Consider the following 16483-nt stretch of genomic DNA (forward strand, 5'->3'; position numbering starts at 1 on the left):
GATTCCATGGTGGCTCATTCACATGGCTAGCAAATTCATGCTGGTTGTGGAAAGCCTCATTCCTACCACTGTCAGCCTCTTCCAGGGCTGCTTGAGTGTCATGATACAGCAGCTGGCTTTTACCAGAACAGGCAATTCAGGAGAGCAAGGCAGAAGCCACAATCCCATCTATGACCTTGCCTCAGAAGTCACTCACTGTCACTTCCTCCTCATTCTGTTGGTCGTTGTTTAGACACCAACTAGCATACTGCAATACAATTCTGACACTAACCATCTGGAATTAATGCAGACCCCACAAGTCAAAAGGGCATGATCCCCCAAGAAGACTGCCCTCACTTTAGATGCCAGCAGCACTTTAGAGGATCCCCAGGCCACCTGCACTTCTGACCAACTGACTGCAGATTCAAGGGTTCCCATGACCCTGTCTGAACCAATCTTTGGTTTCATATTTATTTATTTTTTCCTTCCTTCTGGCTGCTTTGGGTTTAGTTTATTCTTTTTCTAGTTCCTTAAGGTATAAAGTTAGGTTGTTGATTTGATATTCTTCTTCATTTTTAATTTAAGCATTTACAGCTGTATGTTACTCTTAGCACTGCTTTTGCTGCATCCTGTGAGTTTTGGTATGCTGTGTTTTTGTTTTCATTTGTCTCAAGATATTTTCAAATTTCCCTTGTGATTTCTTCTTTGACCCATTGGTTGTTTAGGAGTGTGTTGTTTAATTTCCACTGGTTCATTTACTGTAAATTCCAGCGATTTGTAGTCTCCCTCTAGGGACAAAGGCCAGTCAAATTTTTTATTATACAGTAGTCACATAGATGAACCCTGATTCATTTTTAGAAGGGATTATTAAAGGGTGTGAACACCAGGAGGCAGCAGTAAGGGGGGACCACCATAGAAGCTGCCTACTACATAAAGTCATTTGACTCATATCTGGCTAGCCCAAGAGCTTCATTGAAAATTCCTATTTTCCCTTTTCATCCTCTCAATAAGTCAGATTTTCTAATATAAAGTTACATTTTTTGTATAATCAACAGCACTAAACAAGTGAGTTCAGAGACCCAGAAATGCATAGTAAGGCACCAGCTTTACAGGAATGTGTTTGTAAGTTTTGTAGATCAGAGTATATAGTTGTACTTTCTTCACCTAACTCTAGAACCTGTCTATTTAAATTTTAGCTCATGTTGGCTAAGTATATTTAAGAGCCCTGCTATTCAGTTATTCAACAAATTTTTATTAAGTGCTTATTATGGGTCACATGCTATGCTAGGTGCCTGGGATTCACCAGTGCACAAAACAGGTTCCTTCCTGGTGGAGGTTACATTTTAGACAGGACACATGAGAAACATAATAAGTATTGTACCTTATATAAGTACCTTATGTAGTGTTTCATGCATGGATTAAAAGGAAAAGTAGAAAAAGGTAAAGGGGAATGGTGGGGATACATCTGTGGATAGGATGGGGGGAACAATGTAATCTTAAATCAGGGCTCAGAGTAGGCCTCTTTGAGAAAATGACAGTTGAATAAAAACTTCAAGGTGAGGGGATTAGCTCTGTGGGTACCTGGTGAAAGAGTCTTCTCACAAAGAGAACAGCCAGTACACAGGCTATAAGGTAGCGTGTCTGACATTCCAGGAAGAGCAGAGTCCAGTATGGTTGGAGCCCATGATGAAGGGGGAGATAGAATTGGCATCAAAAGAGATACAGTGGGGATCTTATGCGGAATTTTGGGTAATGGTCAAAACTTTGGCTTTTATACTAAGCTACTATTCATTCAGTTTTCAAATGGGACCTACAGTTTGTGATTCAAACACGTGAGTTTAGAGTTGAATAGTCATGTTTGAGATGTGAAACTGGGTATTATGAAGAGAATACAAGCTTATGATGTTATATCATTATTGCCTAATATTAAGATGTAGATTGGGGGATAAGGTTTATATATGATGAATGTATGCATTTTTATTAGTTGATATTGCTAAAGGAATTTGTCTTTAAAAGAGTCTAGACAGTTTCCCTATTAAGAAAAGGTGTGTTTTTGGGACTTCCCTGGTGGCGCAGTGGTTGAGAATCTGCCTGCCAATGCAGGGGACACAGTCGAGCCCTGGTCCAGGAAGATCCCACATGCCACAAAGCAACTAAGCCTGTGCACCACAACTACTGAGCCTGCGCTCTAGAGCCCACGAGCCACAACTACTGAAGCCCACGCACCTAGAGCCCGTGCTCCACAACAAGAGAGGCCACTGCAATGAGAAGCCCGCGCACCACAACGAAGAGTAGCCCCTGCTCGCCGCAGCTAGAGAAAGCCTGTGCACAGCAGTGAATACCCAACGCAGCCATAAATGAAGGAATGAATGAATAAATAAATAAATTTAAAATATGGAACGCTTCACGAATTTATGTGTCATCCTTGCGCAGGGGCCATGCTAGTCTTCTCTGTATCATTCCCAATTTTAGTATATGTGCTGCTGAAGCAAGCACAAGAAAAGGTGCATTTTTAAAATTGAAGTATAGTTAATTTACAATGTTGTGTTTCAGGTGTACAGCAGAGTGATTCAGTTTTATATATATATGTGTGTATATATATACATACACACATACATATGTATTCTTTTTCAGATTCTTTTCCATTATAGGTTATTCCAAGATATTGAGTATAGTTCCCTGTGCTATATGGTAGGTCTTTGTTTGCCTATTTTATACATAGTAGTGTGTATATGTTAATCCCAGACTCCTAATTTAGCCGCCATCCCCTTTGGTAACCATAAGTTTTTTTTAAACATCTTTATTGAAGTATAATTGCCTTACAATAGTGTGTTAGCTTCTGCTTTATAACAAAGTGAATCAGTTATACAATATGTTCCCATTTCTCTTCCCTCTTGCATCTCCCTCCCTCCCACCCTCCCCATCCCACCCCTCTAGGTGGTCACAAAGCACCGAGCTGATCTCCCTGTGCTATGCGGCTGCTTCCCACTAGCTATCTATTTTACATTTGGTAGTGTATATATGTCCATGACACTCTCTTACCCTGTCACATCTCACCCCACCCACTCCCCATATCCTCAAGTCCATTCTCTAGTAGGTCTGTGTCTTTATTCCCATCTTGCCACTAGGTTCTTCATGGCCTTTTTTTTTTTTTTTTCCTTAGATTCCGTATATATGTGTTAGCATACTGTATTTGTTTTTCTCTTTCTGACTTACTTCACTCTGTATGACAGACTCTAACTCCATCCACCTCATTACAAATACCTCCATTTCATTTCTTTTTATGGCTGAGTAATATTCCATTGTATATATGTGCCACATCTTCTTTATCCATTCATCTGTCGATGGACATTTAGGTTGCTTCCAGGTCCTGGCTATTGTAAATAGAGCTGCAATGAACATTGTGGTACATGACACTTTTTGACCTATGGTTTTCTCAGGGTATATGCCCAGTAGTGGGATTGCTGGGTCGTATGGTAGTTCTATTTGTAGTTTTTTAAGGAACCTCCATACTGTTCTCCATAGTGGCTGTATCAATTTACATTCCCAGCAACAGTGCAAGAGTGTTCCCTTTCCTCCACATCCTCTCCAGCATTTATTGTTTCTAGATTTTTTGATGATGGCCATTCTGACCGGTGTGAGATGATATCTCATTGTAGTTTTGATTTGCATTTCTCTAATGATTAATGATGTTGAGCATTCTTTCATGTGTCTGTAGGCCATCTGTATATCTTCTTTGGAGAAATGTCTATTTAGGTCTTCTGCCCATTTTTGGATTGGGTTGTTCGTTTTTTTGTTATTGAGCTGCATGAGCTGCTTGTAAATCTTGGAGATTAATCCTTTGTCAGTTGCTTCATTTGCAAATATTTTCTCCCATTCTAAGGGTTGTCTTTTGGTCTTGTTTATGGTTTCCTTTGCTGTGCAAAAGCTTTTAAGTTTCATTAGGTCCCATTTGTTTATTTGTGTTCTTATTTCCATTTCTCTGGGAGCTGGGTCAAAAAGAATCTTGCTGTGATGTATGTCATAGAGTGTTCTGCCTATGTTTTCCTCTAAGAGTTTGATAGTGTCTGGCCTTACACTTAGGTCTTTAATCCATTTGGAGTTTATTTTTGTGCATGGTGTCAGGGAGTGTTCTAATTTCATACTTTTACATGTACCTGTCCAATTTTCCCAGCACCACTTATTGAAGAGGCTGTCTTTTCTCCACTGTATATGCTTGCCTCCTTTATCAAAGATAAGGTGACCATATGTGTGTGGGTTTATCTCTGGGCTTTCTATCCTGTTCCATTGGTCTATATTTCTGTTTTTGTGCCAGTACCAAACTGTCTTGATTACTGAAGCTTTGTAGTATAGTCTGAAGTCAGGGAGCCTGATTCCCCCAGCTCCATTTTTCGTTCTCAAGATTGCTTTGGCTATTCGGGGTCTTTTGTGTTTCCATACAAATTGTGAAATTTTTTGTTCTAGTTCTGTGAAAAATGCCTGTGGTAGTTTGATAGGGATTGCATTGAATCTGTAGATTGCTTTGGGTAGTAGAGTCATTTTCACAATGTTGATTCTTCCAATCCAGGAACATGGTATATCTCTCCATCTATTTGTATCATCTTTAATTCCCTGTGCTATATGGTAGGTCTTTGTTTGCCTATTTTATACATAGTAGTGTGTATATGTTAATCCCAGACTCCTAATTTAGCCGCCATCCCCTTTGGTAACCATAAGTTTTTTTGTTTTTTTTTTTAAATTTTATTTATTTATTTATTTTTGGCTGTGTTGGGTCTTCGCCTCTGTGGGAGGGCCCCCTCCAGCCGCGGCAAGCGGGGGCCACTCCTCATCGCGGTGCGCGGGCCTCTTACTATCGTGGCCTCTCTTGTTGTGGAGCACAGGCTCCAGACGCGCAGGCTCAGCAACTGTGGCCCACAGGCCCAGCTGCTCCGCTGCACGCGGGACCCTCCCAGACCAGGGCTCGAACCCGTGTCCCCTGCATTGGCAGGCAGACCCCCAACCACTGCGCCACCAGGGAAGCCCCATAAGTTTTTTATGTCTGTGAGTCTGTTTCTGTTTTGTAAATAAGTTCATTTGTATCATTTTTTTTAGGTTCCACATATAAATGATATCATATGGTATTTGTCCTTCTGTCTCTGACTTAACTTCACTTAATATGATAATTTCTACATCCATTCATGTTGCAGCAAATGACATTAAGGAAAAGGTGCTTTTTTTCTTTTTCTTTCTTTTTTTTGGGCCAAGCCGCATGGCATGCGGGATCTTAGCTCCCTGATCAGGGATCGAACCTGTGCCTCCTGCGCTGGGAGCACGGAGTCTTAACCACTGGACCTCCAGGGAAGTCCCAAAAAGGTCCATTTTTAAAAGACTTCTTTGGTACTTATTTGGTTTATATAGAATTCTTTCAGCATATTTATTTGTGGAAAGAACTAGCTTGTATCTTCTTTCCCCCTCAACATTACTGCCAGTTATCTGGCCATTAGAATTGAGCTACAGAACAGTCTAGTGGCTGGTGCAAGCTTTGAACTAGCCTGAGTAAGCTTATATAATGAAACAGCTCTGTTCTCCATAGGGTTCTAAAGGCCTGTATGTGGATATTCTCAGTTTTTTCTCTCACTTCCTCTGCTGCTTTTATAACAAATGCAAATTCTGTAGTTCTTTACCTTCTGAATTAATTTACATTTTCCTTTTGTAGGCTTTGAATCAGAACTGTCTCGTCTTCAACCAGAAGAGGTTATTCAAGCTCAGTTTGGAGTTGAGAGGTATTTTTGAATCTCTGTGACGTACTAAAAATGGAGGGCTAGGAAGACTAGTTAGCCAGTCACCATTGGCCATTTTTGTAAGCTTAAATAATTTATTTAAGCTTTTGGTATGTACCTGTGATTTATTTATTTATTATCATACATAAAATTTATCATTTTAACTATATTTAAATGTATAGTTTAGTGGCATTAAGTATATTCACATTGTTCTGCAACCATTACCACTATTTCCAGAACTTATTCATCATCCCAAACTCAATACCCATTAAGCAGTAACTCTGCACTTCCCTGCCCCGCACCGCCCCCCCACCCCCTGCCCCAGTTCCTAGTTACCTCTATTCCACTTTCTTTCTCTGAATTTGCCTAGTCTAGTTACCTCATGTAAGAGGACTTACACAATATTTGTCCTTTTTTTGTCTGATTTACTTTTGCAGATATTTGCAATTTAACAAGTGTGATGTTTAACAGCAGTGAACTGCTAATGTTTTTACATGCTTGCATTTGGTGATCATGCTACAGTACATATTGTTTTACCTGTGTTTATAGTTCACAAAATTTTTATTGTTCACTCTTGGTATTAGGTAGTTGAAGATAATTCCGAGTAAGATGACACATATGGTTTTGAGTATTAAGTATTTAAGCATCAACTTTGGAGTACAGTACTGGTTTTATTTATTTATTTACTCTATAAATTTATTTATAAATTTATTTATTTATTTATTTATGGCTGTGTTGGGTCTTCGTTGCTGCACGCTGGCTTTCTCTAGGTGTGGCGAGCGGGGGCTACTCTTAGTTGTGGTGCGCGGGCTTCTCACTGCAGTGGCTTTTCTTGTTGTGGAGCATGGGCTCTAAGCATGCGGGCTTCAGTAGCTGTGGCACATGGGCTCAGTAGTTGTGGCTCATGGGCTCTAGCGCACAGGCTCAGTAGTTGTGGTGCACGGGCTTAGTTGCTCAATGGCACGTGGGATCTTCCCGGATGAGGGCTCGAACCCGTGTCCCCTGCATTGGCAGGTGGATTCTTAACCACTGCACCACCAGGGAAGTCCTGCAATACTGCTTTTAAACACAAATGTTTTATTTTTTTTAATTTTTAAATTTTTAAATATTTATTTATTTTTGACTGTGTTGGGTCTTTGTTGCTGCATGTGGGCTTTCTCTAGTTGTGGTGAGCAGGGGCTACTCTTTGTTGCAGTGCATGGGCTTCTCATTGCGGTGGCTTCTTTTGTTGCGGAGCACAGGCTCTAGGGGCATGGGCTTCAGTAGTTGTGGCACCTGGGCTCAGTAGTTGTGGCTCGCGGGCTTAGTTGCTCCGCGGCATGTGGGATCTTCCTGTACCAGGGCTCGAACCCATATCCTCTGCATTGGCAGGCAGATTCTTAACCACTGTGCCACCAGGGAAGTCCCAACATAAATGTTTTATATAGAATCATTTCATGGACTGTATGACTCCATTTGCATAAGAGGAAATTAACATGTGTATCTCATTTTATATAATGCAAGTTTTTATATAATTCTAGCTTTTTGTATCATACTTACATAAGTTTCCTGGCTACTGCTTCTGCTTTTCTTTCTTTCTTTTATTTATTTATTTGTTAGTTTGTTCTTATTTTTTATTTATTTATTTTTTTGGCTGCACCCTTATGCGTGTGGGATCTTAGTTCCCCGACTAGGGATCGAACCCGTGCCCCCTGCATTGAAAGGTGGAATCTTAACCACTGGACCACTGGGGAAGTCCCTGCTTCTGCTTTTGTTTCTTTCTTTTTTTTTTTTTTTTTTAAATAAATCTTTCTTTTTTTTTTTTTTTTGGCTGTGTTGGGTCTTCGTTGCAGTGCACGGGCTTCTCATTGCGGTGGCTTCTCTTGTGGAGCATGGGCTCTAGGTTCAGTAGTTGTGGCTTGCGGGCTCTAGAGCTCAGGCTCAGTAGTTGTGGCGCACAGGCTTAGTTGCTCCACGGCATGTGGGGTCTTCCCGGACCAGGTCTTGAACCTGTGTCCCTTGCATTGGCAGGCGGATTCTTAACCACTGCGCCACCCGGGAAGCTCCCCTGCTTCTGCTTTTCCAGTGATAATACTGAATTTGGTGCTGTGGTTGGACATTTTCTTTTAAACAATATGTAATCCAAAAAAATTTTCTCTGTGTGTTTTAAATACTATTTTTAAAAAGTAAGCTCATATAGAAGTACCTATCTTAATCTTCCTGTTTTCAATTTATTTTGTATTTCCAGGTATTTCTATGTTGTCTCCTGGAGTGGGGTTGTCCTGCTGCTTTTATCGGGCCACCTTCCCTATTCTTGAAATGTGGATATCTCTTCTCTACACTTTACCTCCATGATTTGGACTGGAAAAGGCTGCTTTTCTTTTTGTTCCACCTCTCAGATTCAAAGAAGAGAAGCCCCTGGGATGCAGTCATCCTGCTAACTTCTCTAGGAAGAAAGAAGCAACTGACATGCATCTTCTGCTGCAATTTGCTTAATCACAAATAATTTTACAAGCTGAAAGCTGATATCATTTGAAACAGGTGCTTAGATGGCGATATTTGTGAATTCTTTACCTTTTGTTCCAGACAAGAAGACGAAATAGCAAGCATGCGTGACATCAGGGTGTTTTTTTTTAACGTCTTCCAGTTTTAGCCACTGTTGTGATAAGCACAGTTGAGACTTGCAGCAGTAAATTCCAAATATGTGTTCTAATTTGAAGTGAAAGAGATGCTTAAAAAATTACACATATATCTAATACCTGACTCATCCTTTGGCATAGATTTACTGGATAAGAACAAAGGTCCAGTTTTGCAATAAAACCTTTGATGTGATAAAGAAGCATAAAGACAGGATATCACAAGGTTAGTTGCATATGTGAGTACATCATCACAACTCTATAAATACACATTTTTACATGTGTAAGTACACATTTTTGGATGATAAGAGGGATATTTCTCCTGGAGAAGGAAGCTGTGGTGGACTTCTTTCTCAGAAGTCTTTGGATATATGGTATTTTTTTATGTTTTTTCATTCTTCTAAGGAATAACCACATTGTGCAGATGCTAACCCTATGAATGCATGCTTGGGTTTAGTGAATGCTTTGGTAAAAGGAAACTAAACAGTTTTGAGTCCAGGGATGGAACCCTCTTCACCACCCTAGGATGAGAAGCTACTGTATTACAAATTAGTTCATTCTTTTTCATGCAGTCTTATTTATATAGCACTTGAGACGTGGTTTTACATGCTGCTAAGGCTGGAAGAAAAGTGGCAAAAGTGGTTTTTCTGTTCAGAAGATCTAGGGATGGACCCTACAGTATGACCTGCCTTCACCTTTGGACATACAGGAGTGGAGAAAAAAATGTGGAAAGTTTCCATATTACTCCTTTCTCCTAAGAAAAAGAAGGAAAATGCTTTATGCAGCTCCATCTGACTTTATGGCGTTTCACAGTCTATAGCTCTGTTTTTTGTAAAAGGTTAAGTAACTTTTTTCCTTTGATCCAAGATGGGTTCTTGGGTATTTGATTTATTTTTCTAGGCAATAGGTGTATGTTTGGCTGAAAAGGCTGGGACTGAGGTAACTTTCCCCAGTTGGAACCGAACTTTCTCATCAGAGAATGGGCCTCAGAAGAAATGTTCCCAGACTGTGGTTGGGTCAATGTAGATTTAGAAGAAATCCAGGGTCTGAAAAAACTCAAACAAGAAAAATAGTTCCAGTAAGAAATAATGAATTTCCTTTCTTTCTGTTAAAACTTAACAACTATCTGATGAACAGACTACAGGGTAAAGCCGTCCTTGCTTCCAAATCAACAGAGGAACATTGTATGAATTGCCAGGTGTTTACATAAGAAGAATGAAACCTTTATAAGTTTTTGTGAGTAGAGAAAGAATTTAAAGCTGGTTAGATGAAATTAAGAACGAATCATCTTAGATCATCTCTGTGATACAGGGAATGTTTGCCCAGGGCCATACATGTTGTGCTGTTGAAATCTTGGGGCAGATTTATCAGAATTTGAGAGTGATAGAAATAGGCAAAAATTGGAAATATTGAGCACTCTTAATGATTAGTTAAATTGGTCAACCAGTTTGAATTGGCATACGGAAGCGTTTTAGTAAAATAATTACATAATATAGATAAAATATAATTTCCTTTAATTGGGGGCAATTACTGAGTGGTAAAGCATAGTGTAAGTAACTTGGATAAAGGTAACTTAAATTTTTCTCTAAGTAACTTCTCAGCCACTTCCTGATGTTTTCTATCAGTATTTTGGAATTGATAAAGACAGAATGGAACCTACATACATGAGTCCCGTTGGTATGTTGGGAATATCATATCATGGAGAATTTGTATCTTCAGTTGTCTGTTACCGATCCTCCCCATGTTTTTGGGGGCAACTTTTTGGGTAGGATTGTTTGACAGGGGATAGAGACCCTCTACTGTCAGCACCAGTGAAACCATCTCTGGCCCACTTGTTTGAATAATTGTGTATCAGACTCATCTTCTCCAATTGCTTTACATATTTTCATTTCAAAGCTAAGAGAACCACTGTTTAATGCTTTCAAGTTGTTTCTGCATCTTCCGTGATTTTCACCAGATGGCATTTAACAAAATGGGTATATTCCAGTTGTATTTGCCCATTGTTTACCTAATACATCTACGTTGTTTTTCCTGGTCTATTTTGGTCCACTTCATGATGGCAAAAGCTATAATTTTAGGCAGGACTATGCCTCAGTCTGTAGCTGTGCCTGCTTCCTTTGCTCATCCATGTTAGCTGGCAGTTTTTCTTTTAAAAAGTTGAACAAAAATGGGATATGTGCAATAGAAATATATATATGTATATTTTAATACTTGTGGACAAATGTTACAAGTTGTTTAAGAACAACAAAATCACCAATGTCTTCCATTTTGAGATGTGTATAGTTTTGTAAGCATTAGTGCTTGGTAGCATATTGTAGTGCCATGTTAGGGGTTAGTGCATGAGCCTAGTAATAATTTAAACTTCAGGATGAATTATTGATAATAACTAATAGTGTAAAAAGAGTGGAAAATCTATACCTTTTCTTTTCTCATAAATATCTGAATCCGTGATATTCTCCCTGGGGAAAAGAGATTAAGGCCAAAAAGACTCATTTATGAATAGAAATATGGGGTCACAAGGTGAGATACTGTCTTTGAGGATTTTTAAGTTTTCCATGAGGTAGGAAACCAGTTGCCTTTGTGTGTTATGAAACCTTATATCAAAATGAGGCCCCATTTCATGATTCTGCTTTGCTCTCTTTGAGGTGAGACTGTTCTTACACTGTTTTCACATTGTATGTCTTGTAGGTTTATTGTTTTCCCACTCTTTTTGCATCAGATTATTTTACATTTTGCATGTCTTACTGAGATGCTTTGTTAATTGCTCAAGTGAGTGCTTTTCGAATCTGAAGACCATTTATGTTTCCTATCTGCAGTATGCTACATGTTAACAGAAGAGCACTGGTCAGTAGTTCAGAGTGTCCTAGATTAATTTCTCATGGGCTTTTCCTGTTTCCAAATTTGCTGAATTGTGTATTGATGAGATTCCAGACCTTTTCATGAGAATTGGCAATGTAGCTAAATGGAGGCTACCTAGGTTGCCATGTATTAATATTAACCCCTGCTTGGTTATAGTAAATTGCCTCAGACAGCTTTCACTCTTTTCTCTTTTCCTTGTAGAAATAAAAGTTGTTTTGTTCTGAAAGCATAGCTTTCTGTAGAAAAGAAATTCCTACCTCTAAAAGCTTTCTTGAGAACTTGGAAATGGCAATTTTCTGGGGTGATTTTTAAATCTCAGTATTAGGAGAGTCCAGGATTTATTGCCACAGATTCTATAGTTAGTATGATAGGAAATGCAAAACTTTTTTAATGTGGTGTGTCTCGTGTGCAGAAGCAGGCTTAAAGAAATTGACTCTTGGGCAGCAAATCTCGAGGGACCCAGGTTTAGATTCTTATAGTGTACTTAAAGTAGTTGTACTCTTGGTTCAAGTAGTTTAGCGCCTGGGAGAATCCACTTCTGAAAAGCATTTAAACATTTAAAAAAATACCTCTGAAAAGGTAATGAATGCAAAATAGCACAGTATATAGGAAAGAATATTTCCTATTGCAAAAAAAAAAAAGCCATAAAACAAACATAATTTTCAAGAGGTAGAATTTCAGTAGCAATAACAGTTTTGCATGTATACTAAGTTGCATTAGCAGGGTTGTACAGTAGAATACTACTTGAGTTTGAGGCTCTGTGATAACAGAATTCCATGAAAGGAAAAAGATGTTGTAGGTAAAGAGTATATAAAAGGTACTTTTTAAAAAAAAAAAACTGTGAATGTATATGAATATATCATTATGTGAGAAATAGCAACTTTTGTGCAAGTTAAAGGTTAAAGACCCTTCTTGTTTGCTAGAGCAGAGGGTTAGAGCCATTTAATTTAAGCTTTTCTAATGCTTAACCTGGAAACAAACGTACTCCTACTGAGTAACCCCACTGAAGCTCATCGTGTGGGGATTTTGCTTATGATGTTTCTTTTAACAACAGGCATTTATAAAATGGCATCCTTTTTGCTTTGTCACCTCATCTTTCTCCATTAGTTTCCTGGGTACATTTTTTAAAGAGAGAGAAAAGTTTGTTGTGTGTGTATATTTAGAGTTTAAAAAAACAGACCAAGAACTTGGATAGCTGGCTTTTCCTCATGCCTGGTAGTGTAGGGGCGTTAGGATTTAAAGGTATGAAGCAAAAGGATTGAAGGGAATGGCCAAAGACAGTACACTGTCTAATGTAGATGTGCCAAGGCCTGTGACTGCTTATTTTAACAAGAACCCAGCAAACTAGTTTCTTGATCTGAAGAATCACACAGCTCTCACATCAGGATGTAATAGTGGAACAAGGGTGACTTCTTACTCCCTTTTACCTCATGTTCATCTTGGCCATTTAGCACCTTGAAGATCCCTGAAAAGATTGTGTCTGTGTTCCTTTGTTTTCCCAGGGGGAAAAACTGAAAGATGAGTGGATCTAAGAAAATAGTGCCTCTTGAATATTAAATTCTTAAATGGCAACTCCAAAGGATAGAGAGAAGGCTATATTAAATTGATTATAGCTCCTCTTTAAATGTCCTATGTCTTCAGTTTGTGTTAGAGACATTGGAATAACCAAGCAATATTCAAACATCTGCACGATCATGAGGACACCACTGCATATTACAGTGATGTCAGTAACAGTTTAATTACTTAGAACAATTAAAGATTACCCTTAATAGCCACATTCATAGTTTTAAATGCTCAAATGTGCTACAAGTTTTTGTAGTCTCAAAGTATGGTTGATACTTTTCAATGTTGTTTTGGTCTCATGTTTACTCTTTGTGTACCTGTGATATGCAAAATATGAAGAGACCCTTGGCCTCCAGGAGTTTACATTCTCGTGGTGCTGCTGGTGCAAGCAAATTGCTTCTGGTTTATTCAGAACATTGCTTGGCTGTTAATTATACCATGTTTGGAAGGATTCCTTGGCCAATAGTTTTCAAAAGCAGAGGGCTATGCTAAACTTCAGGGCATTGATTTTTGAGTTTACATTGTATTAGCTCTGCTGTTCATGAACTCCTTTTCCCCAGGGAGCTGTGCAGGTAATGCTCATTAATGTGAATCAAACTATTCTGCCTAAGAGCATCTTCATCATCTCTATACCACCTATGCTCTTCTATGCCGTCACTGTCAGTAAATGGCCAAGAAAACTCACTGCTCCAGAGGACATCTCTCAGTACTCTATTTCCCCAAATTTTTACATCATTCTCTACCCAAAAGGACCAGAATTTGCAATTAATCCTTTTATAACTGAATAGTGGTCCTAATTTTAACCTTTTTGTGTGTGACTTTTGTACCTCTGTTCTGAAGCAGCATTGCGATAGATGTGGAGCACCTGCCTGCATTTCTAAGCAATCACTTTATTAACCCACATTTTCAGTTGAAACTTTGCATGTATCCTTGTAATTTCCCCTACTTCCTCTGAGTCAAGGGGTTTACTCTGCATGTTTATTAAAAGTGGGTCTGGATGGAAGTGCAAGCAATAGTGGCAGGCCCATAACTCTTATTTTAGAGTATAATATTCTAATGCATGGTTGAAAATGTCCAGTGTTATGTGGCTACTAGTAATTAGATATATGCATTTATTAACAATGAAGCAATATAGACTTAAACCACTAGCTTGAATTTATTGTTTGGATTATTAGTTTTCATTTTCTAAGATTATCTTACTTCCATTGAAAATGGAAGCTAGAAGATAAACAGGGGCAACCATAAGACATTCAAACTGTCAGGAATAGAGCAAAACAGTGCTCACCCTCTGACCTCTTGCCTGGTTCCATTAGTCCCCAAGCATGTTTAAAAACAAAAGGCACAAACTAAGCATGTTCAAATAAATAAAGAAGCTGCTATGGCTATAATAATCAGAAAGGTGCAGAGTTTCAGAAGGAGTATGGAATACCAGTGTGGAAGATGTAGAGTAACTAGGGATGGGGTTTGTCTGATAACAGTTTTATGTGGCTTAAGTTTGGATCTCTTAAGACTAGAATCTTGGAAGTGAATAGAGGCAACATGGACATATTTCAGATGTTCCAGGATTTTCAGGTAACTAGGTGACTTTTTGGATGGTACTGGTATTACGCAGCCATAAAAGATCCTTCCAGCAAAGGAGCCCATTCCATTTTATGCAAATAGTCTTTAAAATATAGACACATCTGTGGTTTGGTTTTTCTGTTGTTACTGTATTTAAGTTTTTAAAAAAAATTTTTTATAGCCGGAGTTTTATCCTTGATGTTTTGGTTAGACTTGATAATTTGTTGGCCTAAAGCTTTTGATGCCAGGTACATGGGAGCAAGTTTTCCCGTTTTGAAAAAAAGAAGAACCTTGCTGTTTATTTTCTTACTTGATGCAGAAAATAGATCAATTCATTGTAATAGCTTAAAATTTTTTGAGATGATTCCTGACTTTGAAATAACCCATGTAAGTACATGTGATCATGACAAATAATGTACAAATGTGATTCATTATATCTGAAAGAGACCTAAGTAGAAGAGAATTCAAGATTAGACTGGATGATTTTCACTAGGCCCCTTCCAGGTTTCATGTTCTATGACTGAAAAATAATTTTTCCAAAATTATTTCAACCTCATTTTAATCTTCGCTGTGGGATTTCACTCTGAATACCTTTAGGAATGTTTAAGTGGAATGGTAACTTTCCAGTAGTTCCTAATTGAATAACTTATAGTCCTTTTACCCAATTCAGGAAGTGAAATGTCATATCCCATATGTAAAGTTTCTGCTTGGTACTTATCAATAACATGTCTGCCAAACAATGAAACCAGTAAAGATTTAAGGACAGTGTTTCTCTAATCTCTGTTCCTGTTATTTCCACTAGACCATATTAAAATGTTAATATTAGAATCCCAGGCATCACAGATTTCTCCAGGAACCCATACTCCTAACAAGAACCTTAGATATCTTAAGGTTAGAATTTTCAAAAGATTTTGTCTCCCTTGGTGATGGTATGCCATGCCATAGATTAAAATATAATTTTCTCCCAGGGATAAATATTCTGGCAATACATTATCATCAGTCCGTAAGCAACAGTAATAGTCTTGGCGCTTACCTTAAAACCACCTATCAATCACTGGTAATTTAAAAGATTTATGTTAGAATAACCTTTGCATAGAGTTTTATTTCAGTAGCTTTTGTTTTTACTTGCTGTTCAGATCTTCATTGCCTCATTGGTATATAAGATAATGTTAAAAGAATTTCATTGAATGTTTGAAGTTTTACAAAAGGCAGCTTGCTTTCTAATCTATGCATCTTTGGGATTTTAGAAGAAATATTCTTTGCTGTAAAAAGGAACTGCTGTAAAAGTTGGAAACTCTGCGCCTGTGTACATATATATTTTGGCAATAAAGCAGCATGGGCTGAGAATGCACTGAAATTTCACTGTGTTGTTACTTGGAATGGGTAATTCTAATAATGCAGTAAATTATGGAGATGGAAGAAGGAGCCTATCCACAGACCTGTGCTTAGGTAGGTGCCAGATGTCAAATAAAGAAGACAAAAGACCTGGGTTTCTTGATGCCAAGTTGTGGCAGTTTCTGTTGTAGTTCAAGGGAAAAACAGGCAACCATATGAATAAAGAGGCACCTTATTTAAACTATGCCCTTATGCCATCCTGTTTTACCTTTAGGGCCAACCTTATGCTAGGTCTAGGAGCAAATGTTTAGTTTCTGGTAAGGAAATAATGATACAATTATTGCCGATAATTAAGAAGCTTTTATATTTAATTTTAAAAAGTTAACTAAAGACATTTTAACACTAATTAAGAAGAGATCCTCCTAGATTCAGGGGAAAGGAAAGGAGTTTTTTCAGTTTTAAGAAAGCTGTTACAGGGCTTCCCTGGTGGCGCAGTGGTTGAAAGTCTGCCTGCCAATGCAGGGGACACGGGTTCGAGCCCTGGTCTGGGAAGATCCCACATGCCGCGGAGCAACTGGGCCCGTGAGCCACAACTACTGAGCCTGCGCGTCTGGAGCCTATGCTCCGCAACAAGAGAGGCCGCGACAGTGAGAGGCCCGCGCACCGTGATGAAGAGTGGCCCCCGCTTGCCGCAACTAGAGAAAGCCCTCGCACAGAAACGAAGACCCAACACAGCCAAAAATAAATAAATAAATAAAAATTAAAAAAAAAAAAAAAAGAAAGAAAGCTGTTACAAACTTCCTTGGGATTGGC

At 38.6% G+C, this 16483-nt stretch overlaps 1 protein-coding gene across 11 annotated transcripts in view; it reads left to right on the top strand.

Moving 5' to 3' along the window:
- The window catches only part of NUSAP1 (nucleolar and spindle associated protein 1), a 74944-nt gene that overhangs the window by 10019 nt on the left and 48442 nt on the right, over nt 1-16483 (top strand). For 5 of the 11 annotated variants that reach the window (XR_014243277.1, XR_014243278.1, XR_014243279.1 and 2 more), the window contains exons 3-4: nt 5675-5741; nt 7966-8579. The gene's annotated coding sequence lies outside the window, so the exon portion shown is untranslated. Of the gene's footprint in view, nt 1-5674; nt 5742-7965; nt 15785-16483 lie in introns of all 11 variants that reach the window. The other 6 variants (XR_014243274.1, XR_014243275.1, XR_014243276.1 and 3 more) reach the window with 4 other exon arrangements.

The sequence above is a fragment of the Balaenoptera borealis genome, assembly GCF_965194805.1.
Source record: "Balaenoptera borealis genome assembly, chromosome: 3".
NCBI classification, from domain to species: Eukaryota; Metazoa; Chordata; class Mammalia; order Artiodactyla; family Balaenopteridae; genus Balaenoptera; species Balaenoptera borealis.